This window comes from Callospermophilus lateralis, chromosome 8 (genome assembly GCF_048772815.1).
Source record: "Callospermophilus lateralis isolate mCalLat2 chromosome 8, mCalLat2.hap1, whole genome shotgun sequence".
Classification (NCBI taxonomy): Eukaryota; Metazoa; Chordata; class Mammalia; order Rodentia; family Sciuridae; genus Callospermophilus; species Callospermophilus lateralis.
In genome coordinates this window covers 30,819,002-30,834,837 of record NC_135312.1, presented here as the reverse complement: position 1 = coordinate 30,834,837, position 15,836 = coordinate 30,819,002, and the positions used below count along the sequence as shown (strand labels likewise).

General features: G+C 39.9%; 2 pseudogenes; both read left to right on the top strand.

Moving 5' to 3' along the window:
• The first annotated feature begins 4,903 nt into the window (after positions 1 to 4,903).
• Positions 4,904 to 5,176, top strand: LOC143406423 (cytochrome b-c1 complex subunit 7 pseudogene; annotated as a pseudogene).
• Positions 5,177 to 12,371: 7,195 nt separating this feature from the next.
• On the top strand, positions 12,372 to 12,909 carry LOC143406442 (large ribosomal subunit protein uL11 pseudogene; annotated as a pseudogene).
• Positions 12,910 to 15,836: the final 2,927 nt, after the last annotated feature.

Sequence of the window (15,836 nt, the reverse complement as noted above, 5' to 3'; positions counted from 1 at the left end):
CCCGGCCTCGGGCTACGTGCCAGGGCCCGCCTCTCGCCGACGCCTCACTTCCCTTCTGTCCCGCGGCCGGGCCCGCGGGCCGGACAGCCCGCGTCGGCCCCCACGTTCGGAGCTTTGCTTTTAGTCGTAGCGCCACCCGCCGCTGCCTCAGGCCCTCCGCTTCAGCTCGGCGCCCCGGAATCCTTTCCCTCCCCGGCCCCTTCCCCGGACCCGCCGCCTACCTCCCGCCCAAAGCCTTTACCTGCTCCTGGAGCGGGCAGAGGGCACCGAAGCCGGAGCCGCGTCGTCGAGTGTGCGACGCGGCACCGCGGGTCCGCAGCCCTTTCCCGCCGCCGCCACTGCGCTCTCCGGCGCCGCGCAGGGCTGGCGAGCAGCTGCGGCCGCGGGGGGGAGACGCGCAACGAGCGCGCGGAGCGGGGAGACACTGCCGCTCTCTGTCCGACCGGGGAAGAGCAGCCTCGCAGGAGCCAGCCGCGAGAGGGCGGGTGGGCGGCCGCGTGGGGAGGGGTCTCTAGGAGTAGGCAATGGCTGCCACGTCGCCCAGGTGGATCGCCGCCCTCCGCCTCCCCCACACCCGCCGGCTCCCCGCCGCGACCTCTGGTTCGTTCCGGGGCTCCGCCAGGGCGCGTCGACCCGCCCCGTGGGGCCGGCCCGGGCGACCCGAGCCCGCCGGCGCTCCACCTCTCCCGCTCCCTCAGGAGAGCAAGCCCCGGCCTGGCCGGTTCTATGGCGTGGGGCCCCCAGCCCCCGCGGGCTGGCTCCAGCCTGTGGCTTTCCCCTTCCTAGTCAGGGGCACCGGAAGGAGCAAGCTTCTGTCCATTTATCAGGTTCTGGGGGAAGGCTGGAGCCGTTTCGCGCGGTTGAATGTAGCGACCCGGGGCCGGAATTCCTGCCAAAATAAGCAGTTGCTGAACCACGGCAGTTTCCAGCCCTCGTTTCTCTCTCACAAGCCCGAAAATCAAAACAAACACAAGGTCGTACTAGCCGGCCGAGCTGAGGGAGGAAATAGCAGCTGGGGCGGGCCCGCCAGCGTGGGGTCCCGGCTGCAAGTTGGGAGGGACGGCGGGCGGGCCGGATGGCCCCGCACTGCTCGCAGGGGCTGCTCACTCTGGGCAAAGGGCCGCAGCCGCGGCGCCCAGCGCGGAGACAAAGGAAACGGCGGCCGGACGGAGGCTGCCTGCTCCCTACCCGCGCTGCCAACGTGGGTCTGAACTCACTGGCGGAAACAAACGTGCAGGCATATTTGCAAGTGGAACTGTGGGCACCGGCCTTTGCCCCCTGCAGAGCTTGAGGGTTTTTTTGTTTTTGTTTTTGTTTTTTCCTTCGGATGCCAAGAAAAAGCAAGAATACTCTCTTCCCTTTTGCGATTTCTATATTATTAGCCTGTGCTCCAAGCCTGCTCCATGTGTCCCCCTGAACTCTGTCTTCCCCGGTTTATTTGTTCTGTGTTCTGATATGAAGTATTCCAGGTTATGAAAAATTCCCATCTTAGCTTTCTGACTAGTGATACTGATGGTGGTGGTTTTGCTTGGTGTTTTGTTTTTTTCCTTCCTCGGTCCCATCTCTTTGCAGTTACTTTGTATCCCACCTTTAAATGTTTTTTTTCGCAGAACAGAGAAATGAAATAAACTCTTGACCAAGTATTCCTTTACTTCCAAAAGACATGGTCTTTCAATATTGTTAGGACACTTGCTATAAACTGAGTGTGAATTTGGGGAAAGTGCAAGTGAATTTTTTTCTTCATTTAGATCTAATTGGTGCCCCAACACTATTCTATTGATTTTTCTAGAAACCTGTAAACAGGGAACTCAGGATGGTAAATTTTCTGATAAAATCACCCACACGAGGGGAGAAGGGGAAGAAGGGAAGTTTTGTTTTGTTTTTTTCTCTTTTCTTTTTTTTAGAGATCTCTTGAGTTCCAGTGTTAAGAAATTACTATGCAAATACCTTTCTTAATGCTTTTACTAAATGTCAAAAACAAAAAATTGTAATAATCCAGAATCTCAATATGTAATAGCCATTGCTGAGAACCTAATATTAGCTTTGCCTCTCAACAGCCCTTAATAGAGACTAATAACTGTAATATATGCCACTTTTGAAATGAAAGAACCCTAGTAATTATAAACTTCAAACAAGTCTAGCAAATTAATGTTAATTTCGTTCATATGAAATATGTTCAACATGATAATAAAGCTTGCATTTAAATTCTTTGTTTTCCTTTGAACATCTATTAAGGAGTTATCACATTTTAAATCTGAACAATAAGAAATGAAGTGTTTTTAACATTAGAAAGAATATTTCAAGGCACAAAGACAACATCCAAGCTGAATAATTTTTTTCCTTACTCTACCAGTAAAAAGAAAAACGTCAATACCATAAAATTCTGAAAGTCAGACTCAAATGAAGAACAAAGCAATCTTTACTCAACATTCACAAGGCCAGCCTTCCTTTGTGGATGTTTGTAAAGATTTCCTCCTCCCTTATTGGTTCAAATTCTAAGCCAATAGGAAAAGTACAACACATCTTTCAAAGGGAGAGGCAGCTTTAGGTTGACAAGGAATAAATGGATTGTTTTATGCTCATTCACATTCAAGATCATGTATCTTGTAATTTGTAAGAAGAAATTTTAAAATTTTTGAATTATTGAGTATCTTTATGTTGGTGCTACTCCATCTCACAACCTGCTCTCTGTAGAAGTCCAGTTGATTATACTGGTTGTGTTATAATCCATTGCAACCTTATTTAATTCAAGCTTTTTCTTTCTTTCCTATTTTTTTTTTTTTTTTTTTTTTTTGGAAGAATCTCACTTTGCTGCTCAGGTATTGGTCTCCAATTAAGGGATCCTCCCACATCAGCCTCCCCAGTTAACTGGGACTGATTACAGGTATGGGCCACGACACCTAGCTGGTTCTAATGTTTTAGATGAAAAGACTAGCCTTTAAATAATGAAGTTTATGTTTTGAAAAATGTCTTCAACTTTTGTAGATAAAATTGGTAAGGCATTATAAATAAACCTTTTGTATTTGTCTAATGCCACGTTTGGTCGAACATGATTTGCTTCCAACTGAAAGTAATCTGTGCCACCTTTATATTCTTATGGCTTTGACTTGGAGTATTCTAGTTAATTATAATTATTTACATGTTTACACTCTCCCTCACTAGATCACTAATTCCTTTAAGATAGGTCTGTTTCCCATTCAGCCTTGTATTCCTTGCTGCCAAACTCAGCATACAAAATAAACACCCCATGGATGTCTGCTGAGTGAAAGAATTAATAAGCATTTACTCTTTGACACAATATATGGCAAATCAAAAGAAAATCTGTCTCAGGAAGTTTTTCTCTTTTACATAATAGTTCATAAATTGTTTCCATTCCCAATTAAATTTAGGATAAATTTGTTGCAAGAACTTCACTGAAAGAAAATAGGACCAACATATGTTGGAATGCTTATGTTTTTAAATTTCAAATCTGATGGAAGCTGAATAGTAGGTAATATTGCTGTTATCCAAAGTGAGTGAGTTTCAATGAATTTGCGTAAGATTGCTTTAGGGCTTGGGAGGTTGCTCAGTGGTAGAACACTTGGAGGCCCTGGGTTCAATCCCACACACAAAAAAGAAAGCTGAGGCTGGGAATGTGGCTCAAGCGGTAGCGCGCTCGCCTGGCATGCGTGTGGCCCAGGTTCAATCCTCAGCACCACAAACAAACAAAAATGTTGTGTCTGCCGAAAACTAAAAAATAAATAAAAAATTAAAAAAAAAAAAAAAAGAAAGAAAGCTGAAGGGAAGGGAGGTGTCACACATGTCAATCCCACCTTCTCTGGAGGCCCACGCAGGAGGATTGCAAATTCAAAGCCAACCGTGGCAATCCCTGTCTCAAAAAAAAAAAAAATGAGGGGTAGGCAATGGGGAAAATGGAGGAACTGATTAGGCAAATAGGAGGGAAGGGGAGGGGAGGGAAGGGAAGGGAGGGGGAATGAGGGCAGGAAAGATGATGGAATGAGGTGGACATCATTACCCTAGGTACATGTATTGACTGCACATATATATGGCGCAATGCTACATTGTAGAAAACCAGAGAAATGAAAAGTTGTGCTGCAATTGTGTACAATGAATCAAAATGCATTCTACTGTCATCTATACCTAATTAGAATAAATTTAAAAATTTTTTTTAAAGAACTGGAGATGTAATTTAGTGGTAGAATGGTAGAAGGCTTGCCTAGCATATGCAAGCCCCAATACCACAACAACAACAACAAAAATTGCTTTACCGCACTCAACAGGTGCTGCTAGCTCTATGGCTTTGGGGAAATTACTTAAGCTTAAGACTGTTTTCTTATCTCTCAAATGGCATAATATCTACTTTCTGATGAATTAAAATAATACCTGTAAAAGTAAAGACTTATGGTAGTTATTATTACATACACTAGTGTACTTAGTCATGAGCAAAAAGTAATTTTCTCCACTTAATTACTTATCTATAAAAGACAGACAAAGTCAGTTAAAAAATAATAATAAGGAAATAATTAAATCTCCTGAGGGAAGGAATAAGGTACTAAGAATATCTAAGAAGAGGTAACTTTTCAGAGGAGAATGAAGATACTCCAGTCGGAATTCAAACTTAACGAAAAACCAAATCTGACTATTTCTCTTCTGAGAGACTTAACTATTTACATTAGCTTTTCTCAAAAATTGTGAAAAAATATATAAGAGATAAATAAGTTATACATTTCTTTTAAACTGGAAGCCTTCTCATTGCCTTTCCTTTGAATAAATTCCCACTGCTTTTATGAGATAAGTGTGTTTATAAAACTTGAAGAGAGGGCACTGGCCCGGCGCGTCCTCTAGGACATACCCAGAAGGCAGTCAAGAATGGCTGCTGTTGCAGCATCAGGCCCGGTATTCCAAAATGGTATTACAATGCTGCAGGATTCAATAAACTAGGCTTAATGCGAGATGATACGATATATGAGGATGAAGATGTAAAAGAAGGCTTCCTGAGAACCCTTATGATGACAGGATGTTTCTCATTAAGAGAGCACTAGACCTGATCATGAGGCAACAGATCTTGCCTGAAGAGCAGTGGACAAAATATGAGGAGGATAAATTTTATCTTGAACCATATCTCAAAGAGGTTATTTGGGAAAGAAAAGAAAGAGAAGAATGGGAAATGAAGTAATCATGTAGTTGAAATCTGTGGATACAGCTGTCCTCATAATATTTTTATGAAGTCGGTTAAATCTGAAGCATACAATTTTAAAATTATTTCATCTGCATATATATTACTTTAAATAAATGTCTATCATAATAAAAAAAATTAAGAGAGGGCTGGGTGCAGTTTCACACACCAGTAATTTTAGGGACTTGAGAGGCTAAAGCAGGAAGATTGCAAGTTCAAGACCAGCCTCAGCAATTTACAGGCTCTATCTCAAAAGAAAAAAGAAAACATTTTAAAAAGGCTGAAGGACTGGGGTTGTAGTATGTATAAGGCACTGGATTTAATCCTCAGCACCATATAAAAATAAATAAAATAAAATAAGTTTATTATATCCATCTGCAACTAAAAAAAAAAAAAAGTCTGAGATGTGAAGATAAAATCTAAATCCCTCAGTCCCAGCCTCCAAATCCTGTTATTCCTGCAGGAATGGACCTGAAATAGGCTTCAAACCTAAGTCTTCTGAGGGATGCTCTTGAGAAGTAGACCTTTGTTTGACCCAGTTTCACTGTGTGTAAATGGATAGGCATGAGGCAGTCTCCAAACTTGAAAGGGTGGAAATGTGATTGCCAAAGTGTATCTAAAAAAGAAAAAGAAAAAAATCTTGATAATGCCAAGGATGGCTTCCTCATTACTAGGATAATCCTCCTCTGCTATATGATACATTCACACTTCTGTATCTTTGTGAGGGATTTTAATAGGAAGCCATACCTCAGGCTGGAAGCATATTGTAGTAGCTTCCAGCTTATGTCACTCTAAATTTTCACGTAGTGACTGAGGGTGTAGCTTGGTGATAGAGCAGGTACTTCACATGCACAAGACCCTACGTTCAATCCCCAATGTGCACATGTGGGTGAACATGCACACATGCACACACAAAGTCAACAAGTATGGTTACAGGATATAAATTTTCCTTACCGGCAAAGGATATGATTTGTGGGGCAGGTTGCTAAAGAGCAAACCCAGTGCCTATTGACATTTGACAAGTTTTGTCAGTCATGACATTCTGCTATTTGACACAATCACACTCTACCAAGTACATCCTACTTCCAGTGATGGTGAAACCATTGGCCCATATAACCATTCTCTTTCATTTATCTGGGTCTGTACAACCCAACTCAAATGTTCTTCTTTATATAAAATTTTCCTGATGTCCCAAACACAATGAACTGCTTCTTCCTCAATCCCCCAGCAATTTGATACATCTCTCTCACTCATTCGCAATAGTAACGATTCATTGGTGTACATCTTCACTAGAACTGTGAGCTCTTTTCCCCTAAAAAAGCAGCAGATGTACCTACAGTAATTAGAAAATGTTTTTTTTTTTTAAGAGAGAGAGAGAGAATTTTTTTAATATTTATATTTCAGTTTTTGGTGGACACAAGATCTTTATTTTATTTTTATGTGGTGCTGAGGATCGAACCCAGTGCATGCTAGACGAGCACGTTACTGCTTGAGCCACTTCCCTAGCCCTAGAAAATGTTTCTTACACGTTGAAATGTAGTATATCCACTTTCAGGAACCTTCCTATCTCACAATTTCCCTGTTGGTTGTACTTACTTCCATTCTACAAGAATGGACTTGAGAAATTACTCTCCCTCCATGGCCACAGTTAATTAACCATGGTTGGATATCTTTATCCAGTTAGCCCCTTCCTGAAAAATATCAGGCTTGGGACAAAGACTATTAGTAAAATCAAAATGGAAATGATAAACAAGAAAAAAAAACCAGCACAATTTACATCACAGACAACAGGCTGATTTCTAAAATATATAAACACTTAGAAATCAATAGGGAAACCTCTATCCAGGCCAGACATCGTGGTGCACAACTGAACCCAGTACAAATACTAGTACAAGCCTGTAATGCTAGCTACGCAGGCAACTGAGGCAGGAGGATTGCAAGTTTGAGGCCAGTCCCAGAAACTTAGCAAGACTCTGTCTCAAAGTAAAAAACAGTAGTTGTTTGGTATAGCTCAGTGGTAGAGCACCCCTGGATTCAATTCCAATTACCACAAAAAAAAATAAAAAATAAGGAAGAGAACAACAACCCAATAGGAAAAAACAGTGGACAAAACATAAAAAGGAATTCTCACAGCAAAAGAAATACAACTTGTTCTTAAGCATATTTTAAATCACATATGTTCCTGAGTTTTTTTATTGCAGCATGATTTGTAATAGCAAAACATTGGGGAAACCTAAATGTTCATCAATAGGGAAGTGTTTAAATGCAGGATTACACTAAAACAACAGAATCCTATAATATAAATGAATGATGGCATTCTCTAAGTGCTGATGCTTCAAATCTCCAGGATATGTTTTCTATGTAAAATATGTATTTGTTATGCTGCCATTGGTGTAAAAAGAAAAATAGCGAGAAATAGATAGCTAGATACATAGATAGATTTTACCACATGTACATAAAATACTTCTGGAAGGAGATGGAACAAACTGTTCCATTGGTTGTCTTTGAGAAAGTAAACTGGGTGACCAAAGGAAAGAGAATGGAGAGATTTTTCACTATACAGTCTTCCCTTGGTATCCCACATGTGATTGTTTCAGGACCCTTTGTGGATACCAAAATCCATTCAAGTCCCTTGTATTAAATAGCATAATATTTTCATATTATGTAGTCACATCCTTCTCTGTGCTTTAAATCATCTCTGGATTATCTGCAAAACCTAATACAATGGAAATGCTATGTAAATAATTGTTAAACCATATGTCAGGGGAAAAGTCTGTATATATTCAGTCCAAATGTGTGGTTTTTGTTTTTTCTTTTTTGTACTGAGGATCCAACTCAAGGGTACTCTATCACTGAGCTACATCACCAGCCCTTTTTAATTTTTATTTTGATACTCAGTCTCACTAAATTGCTGAGGCCAGCCTTGAACTCCTGCCTCAGCCTCCCAAGTCTCTGGGATTGCAGACCAGCATCTCCACACCCAGTAATTTTTCTTTTTTTCCTGAATATTTTCAATCTTCAGTTAAAAGAACTTGCAGGTATGGAGGGTCATTTTGAATCAAATGAATATTTTCTGTGTAAAAGTAAATAGCACTTGGACTGGGGTTGTGGCTCAGAGGTAGAGCGCTCGCCTAGCATGCATGAGGCACTGGGTTCAATCCTCAGCACCACAATAAAAAAATAAATAAATATATAAAGATTAAAAAAAAAAGTAAATAGCACCTAAGTGAGCATAAAAGATTTAGGATTCTAGAGAAATTTGGTTTCTTTGCACCACTGAGTCTGTGGGCTTAATTCATGAACTGGGAACAACTGCATTGCACATGGGAACTGGAGAGGAAAGGAAGTTGTTTTAAAGAATAAAGCCAACAAAGCAAAAAGATGAAGAGAAAAGACTGGGCTCTGAACAACTTGGTTCCACTCTTTCCTGGTGCCAGCTCCCCTTGGTTTCTTCAAAACATTTTTGTATTCTTATGATAAATCTCCCTCTTTTTTGGCCTAAACTAACTTGAATTATTTTCTGATAGTTTTATCCAAAAGTATCTATTCTGGTAGTTTTCTGTAAATGCTTGTGGAAATGAAGTGAAAAAAATCTTTGTAATGGAGTTTATTTGGGTTCTCAAAATTTGATTGTACTATTAAAGGGGAAAAAAAAAAAAAAAACTATCCAGGCCAGACACGGTGGTGCACACCTGAACCCAGGCACTCAAGAGGTTGAAACAAAGGATCTCAAGTTTGAGCCCAACTTGGGCAACTTGTGAAACCCTGTCTCAAAACAAAAAAATAAAAATATGGGAGCATAACTCAGTGGTAGAGCATAACCGGGTTCGATCTGCAATACAAAACCAACCAACCAACCAACCCCTCAATGGAAGGAAGCCAAATCCAAGGCCATTCTGAAAGACATTCACCCTAAGCTAAGGGTGGTGTTGGCTAGTGGAAAACATAAGCTGGACAGGGGACAAGTAATACATCCACCTTTTAGACTTTACTTTTAGTTCCTGCCTAAGAACTTGACTGATCAATTAATGTTTGGTGAAGGCCTATCTGAAAGATAAACTCATGAATTTTGATAATCAGGATGAAATTTGAGCATTATGGGACATTTTTATTTGTTTGGTTTGGTCTGGGGTGTTTTTGGTAGAAAGGCATTAAGGACAATTCCAGATAAAGAGACCTTAGCTATCATCGTTTCAGCATATTCAAGTTTCCAAGGTCTAGGACTACTAAACACTTTAAGGCTAACTCCTTCAGAAAGTAATGTCCATTTCCTTCTCTATCTACGTTTTCTAACCTACAGATGATACTATCTTCTCCTACTATTTTTGTCATTCTTCCCAGCACCAGATAAGAAGTTCTTAGGGAAATTTCTAGAAGGCCCAGAATTATATTTACAAAGAAACTCCTAGAGTTAATGAAGTTAGATTTATTTTGTATGAGCATGGTATCATAATGTATACTCCAAGAATTCAGTACAGAAGTTTCATGTATGTTCATGTATCTTTTACATAAGGTGAATTTAAACAATGACAAGATTTTATCTGATATGAAATAAGTCAGAAAATAATTGCATTATGAACACTATAATGTAGAAGAGCACAATTTATTTATTTTTTCATAGTCTTTTATTAATAACTTTTTAATAAATAACCTACAAACTTTCCTGAAACAAAAGAAAAATGAATGTTTAAAATTAAAATAAAATTTCATTTGAGTTATGATTGCAATTAATAATTACAACAACAATAATAGCTAACACATAGCATCTTCTATGTGCCAGGTATAAGTCTAAGCACCTTATTTAATTTAGGGTTGGGGATATAGCTCGTGGTAGAGCAGTTGCCCAGCAGTGCATGGACCCTGGGTCCAATTTCTAGTACGGAAGAAAACACACACACACACACAATTTATTTCTATAAATTCCACAATTTATTTCTATCACTGAAATTCACTGAAATTGAAAGATAGTATTCTATAAATACTATAAATAGGGCTGGATTTGTAGTTCAATGGTAGAGCACTTGCCTTGCACTCGTGAGATCCTGGATTCAATCCTTGGCACCACATAAAAATAAATAAATAAAAATAAAGATATTGTATCCATCTACAACTAAAAAAAAAATTTAAAAATACTATAAATACCAGGCTATTATTCTCTATTCAACCAATATTTCTTGAAAACTTATTAGTAGGGATATTATAAAAGTGTAAGACATAGTACTTGGCTGTAATTTATCTGAAATAAGATATAGAAATACAAGTCATCATTTTTGTTATTTTTCTAAGTATATAGTAACATATAAGAATATATATTCCTGTGATTTGTGTTAGAGTCTTGAGGGAGCCCAGTAAATAGTATGCCCAGATTGAAAATAATGGGCAAGCATGCTGAGCACAGTAACCTACTCAGGAGGCTAAGGCAGGAGAATCACAAATTCAAGGCCAGCCTAGGCAATTTAGCAAGACCCTGTCTCATAATAAAATTTTAAAAGCACTGGTGGGGTAGCTCAGTGGTAGAGAGCTTGGCTAACATGTGCAAGTCCCTGGGTTCAATGCCCAGTACTGAAAACAAAACAAAAGGTGTGTGATGGGGGAGGGGCAAGCATAAAGTAAATTAAAAGTTAAATATCACCTTGAACTGGTAAGGATTAGCTGGAATATACAGTTCATGAGAATCAAACTGACCTGTCACCTGAACTCTGAGATGAGATGAACTCACCCACCCTGTTCCACAGGCAGCACAGGGCCTTATTACGACTTTCATGGAATTGGAGGTACTTTTGCTTTTTTACTTGAGTCCTCCTCTGCCCCCATAAAAAAATATTTAAATTTTTATTTTGTGACTACATTGGTATAAATATAAATAAATTATTACATATTAAAACATTTTTTTCGGGGCTGGGGATGTGGCTCAAGCGGTAGCACGCTCGCCTGGCATGCGTGCGGCCTGGGTTCGATCCTCAGCACCACATACAAACAAAGATGTTGTGTCCGCCGAAAACCAAAAAAATATATATATATATATATTAAAAAAATTCTCTCTCTCTCTCCCCCTCTCTCACTCTCTCTTTAAAAAAAAAATAATAATAATAAATAAAACATTTTTTTCTTTGACTTAAAAGTTCATGTTTTTCTTCTGGTTTTAAAAGAAATTAAAACATTTTCATGAGCCTCTGAAAGTAATATGGACCCTAGACACTGTGTCCACTGTGTCTAATGGAGAAGTTGGCCCTAGGTAGCACACTGGACCAGGTAACTTCAATCCTGGAGGAAAACCTAAACTCTGGAAGCAGGCTTACTCTTAAGAAGAAATGTGTGCCGGGTTTCTGTTCTCGCGACTAAAAGGCTCAGGGGTCACTCTAGTTAAACTGGGCTAACTGGGCTTCATGAAATAACCACACAAGAGACACAAATACCTTTTTCTTTGGGGTTGCTGTGGCGGCTCCTCTGACCTTAAGGGTCCATAGAAAGAGAGAGAGAGAGAGCAGCGCTGACCCCTTTTATTGAGGAGAAGCTATTCAAATGAGGCAAGGGGTCAGGTTTCAGGGGGCTGAGTCTATCTTCATGATGTCCACTGTCAGCAGGTTGACTGACACCTGGGCAGGCCACACCCAAGGGCACAGTAAGAGGAGGGGACACACACAAGGCACTTCCATGGAAGATTCTATCCTAAACAGGACAAGGGGTTATATTACAAAGGAACAGGTGAGCATAGCTTCACCCATGGGGCTGTAGCAAGACACACCCATTTCTGTGACTGAGCGCCTCAGCACCCAGCTAGGGAGTGTAACTCAGTCACCCATAAGGTTGGCCTCCCACAAATGAGACCAAAATGCTAGGTTGTTCTTCCTCTTTTCTCTTTCTCCTTCGTGTGTGTGTGTGTGTGTGTGTGTGTGTGTGTTGCTGAGGATCAAACCCAGGGCCTCTTGCATACTAACCAAGTACTCTACCACTTAACCATCCTCTACATTGTTCTTCCTGAATCTACCAGACTGATAAATTACTCTCTCCCTCCCTAGGAGTAAAGAGATAGCAAGGAGTTGCATCGTTTCAGCTCACCCCATACGAAAGAAAACTATCAGGAGAGAAAAAGAAACCCTTTCTTAGCAATTATATTCTTATTACTGAAATGGTTGCATTTGGTTTCCACAATTTTATAAGATTACCCGTCTAGCCTCAAAGGACGTCAAAGTGCAACTTTCTTTGGTAGTCCCAAATCCGGCGGCTTTATCCAACACCAGCCGCCTCCACCATGCTGCCCAAGTTCGACCCCAATGAGATCAAAGTTGTGTTCCTGAGGAGCATCTGTGGCAAGATCAGTGCCATATCTGCCCAGGTCCCCAAGATCAGCCCCCTGGGTGTATCTCCAAAAAAAGTTGGTGATGACATTGCCAAAGCAACTGGCAATTGGAAGGGTCTGAGGATTACACTAAAACTGGCCATTCAGAACAGACAGGCCCAGATTGAAGTAGTACCTTCTGCCTCTGCCCTGATCATAAAAAAGCCCTCCAGGAGACAGAAAGAAACAGAGAAACATTAAAAATAGTGGAAATATTACTTTCGATGAAATTGTCCAACGGATGCGTCACCGATCTTTAGCTAGAGAACTTCTGGACCTATTTAAGGAGATTCTGGAGACTGCCCAGTCTGTGGGTTGTAATGTTGATGGCCACCACCCTCATGTCATCATAGATGACCTCAGTAGTGGTGCAGTAGAGTCCCCAGCTAGTTAAGAAGTACATGGGAAAATATTTTAATAAAAGATCATTTGACCAAAAAAAAAAGATTACCCATCCAGCTGGTCACAGTAGTACTTACCTGTGACCCACCAACTTGGGAAGCTGAGGCAGGAGACTCACAAGCTGGAGGCCACTTTCAGTAATTTAGCAAGGCCCTAAACAACTTAGCAAAACCCTGTCTCAAAATAAAAAAATAAAAAGGGTTAGAGATGTAGCTCAATGGTAAAGTGCCCCTGAGTTTAATCCCCAGTACTAAAAAAAGAAGAAAAAAAAATTATCCATCTAACACTTCTTTCTCCAGATTCCTCTACCAGAAAATTTTCTGATTATAACTAAGCTTTCCATGAAGCTATTCCTGCAAGGAAATAGTGTCTCAAGCAACTGATAAAATATACAATCTGCTGTCTGGTTACATTTCTCATTATAAATTAATAAATTAGCATTCTAGTCTATATATTACTCTCACAGGAGACTGGATGCCTTGAGAATTCATGGATTCATTTAACTTTTTTTTTTCTTTAACTGTTATTGAGCCCAAAAAGTTAAGTTTCAGAATCTGAACCATGTCAGTTTAATCTAAGTTACAGCAACCCTACCAGACTTTCTGAGTAACCAATAAGATTTTATTAGCTGAAGTTCAATTCTTCCATTCTCTAACAATAGCACTTCCCACTGTCCTCAGACTGCCTATCATAATCTCAAATCCTCAAATTAGTCAAGAGGGTGGGAGAAGAAACACTAAAGCAAAATTTTTCTGCAGCTATTGTTTTCTTCCAGTTCTATTCAATGACAAGTTATTAAAAATACATGGCTTTTCTCCATGGCTCATAATTAGGGAAGGGTTAGTCATTAGCAGTTAGTTCTTTGTAAAATAAATCGTTTCTTTTATGAAAAATTGTCTCTTAGAAATTTTTATGAGGGTTTCTTTGTTTTGGTTTTGGTTTTTTGTTTGTTTGCTTTATAGTCCTGGAGATAGAACCCAGGGGCACTCTACGATTGTGCCACATCCCTAATTCCATTTATTTATTTATTTATTTATTTATTTATTTATTTATGTATGTATGATAAAAATCACGGTCTCACTAAGTTGCTGAGGGTCTCACTAAATTGCCCAGGTAGTCTTGAATTTAACAATCCTCCTGTCTTTGTTACTCCTCCTCCTGAGTCACTGGGATTATCATTATCATCAGCACACTGGGCTTCATTTGTTTTTAAACAACCTCCATGGCCAGACAATGTATCATCTTGAATGACACAAGAGAGGACTGGTGATATAATAAAGGTTGGAATGGAACATCTTAATACTTTTATTCTTTCATCAAACAGAGCCACTGAAGTGCCAGCCAGTTATGTGCCTAACCTAATTGAAAGTTGGAAAGCATTATCTAGCTGTGTGTCCAGAAGGAGAAGGAAACAGATTCCTTTGAACACTTATTAATTTCTGTCTCAATAACTGAGATTATTATTCCCATTTTCAGAAGAAACTGAGGCTCAGAGAGAATAAGTAACTTGTCAAAGTCACACAACTAGAAATCATGATATAATGTAGTCATGATTCAAACTCAGGTCTGGTCAATAAAGATTTCTTGAGTTCCCCACTCAGTGGTAAGCCCTATAAATTGGCATTGAGAGTACAACCAGGGTCTGCCCTTGAAAAATTCCATCCACTTCCTGCCACTGTGCCAGTAAGCCTACCTCCGCTACCAACCCAGCCCTTGGTTCAGTGGAAGAGACTTAGCTCCTCCAAAGGCTCCTCCTTTTTCTACGCTATAGATCACACCCCTACACTTTATTCTCTCTCTCTCTCTTTTTTTTTACATTTTATTTTGAAATAAGTTTACAAATTTACAAAAAAAGTCACAAGAACCATTGAGAGTTCATGTATACCCTTCACATAGCTTCCTCTATCATTAACAACTTGCATAACCACAGTGCAATTATTAAAACCAGCACATTAACATGGCTAAAATACTAGTAACTGAACTGTACAACTTATTCAGATTTTACCACTTTTTCTCCTAATGCACTTTTTTTTTATTTTTTTTATTGTTGGTTGTTCAAAACATTACATAGTTCTTGATATATCATATTTCACACTTTGATTCAAGTGGGTTATGAACTCCCATTTTTACCCCGTATACAAATTGCAGAATCACATCAGTTACACTTCCATTGATTTATATATTGCCATACTAGGGTCTGTTGTATTCTGCTGCCTTTCCTATCCTTTACTATCCCCCTCCCCTCCCCTCCCCTCCCCTCTTTTCTCTCTACCCACTCTACTGCAGTTCATATCTCCCCCTTGTATTATTTTTCCCTTTCCCCTCACTACCTCTTATATGTAATTTTGTATAACCCTAAGGGTCTCCTTCCATTTCCATGCAATTTCCCTTCTCCCTCCCTTTCCCTCCCACCTCTCTGTCCCTGTTTAATGTTAATCTTCTTCTCATGCTCTTCGTCCCTACTCTGTTCTTAGTTACTCTCCTTATATCAAAGAAGACATTTGGCATTTGTTTTTTAGGGATTGGCTGGCTTCACTTAGCATAATCTGCTCTAATGCCATCCATTTCCCTCCAAATTCTATGATTTTGTCATTTCTTAATGCAGAGTAATACTCCATTGTGTATAAATGCCACATTTTTTTTATCCATTCGTCTATTGAAGGGCATCTAGGTTGGTTCCACAGTCTTGCTATTGTGAATTGTGCTGCTATGAACATCGATGCAGCAGTGTCCCTGTAGCATGCTCTATTTAGGTCTTTAGGGAATAGACCGAGACTAATGCACTTTTTTTGTTTCAGGACCCAATCTGGAATCCCACACGACATTTGATGATCTGTTTCCTTAGTCTCCGCCAATCTATAATCGTTCCTCAGCCTTCCTTGATTTTCATGACCTTGATACTTTTGATGAGTTTTATTA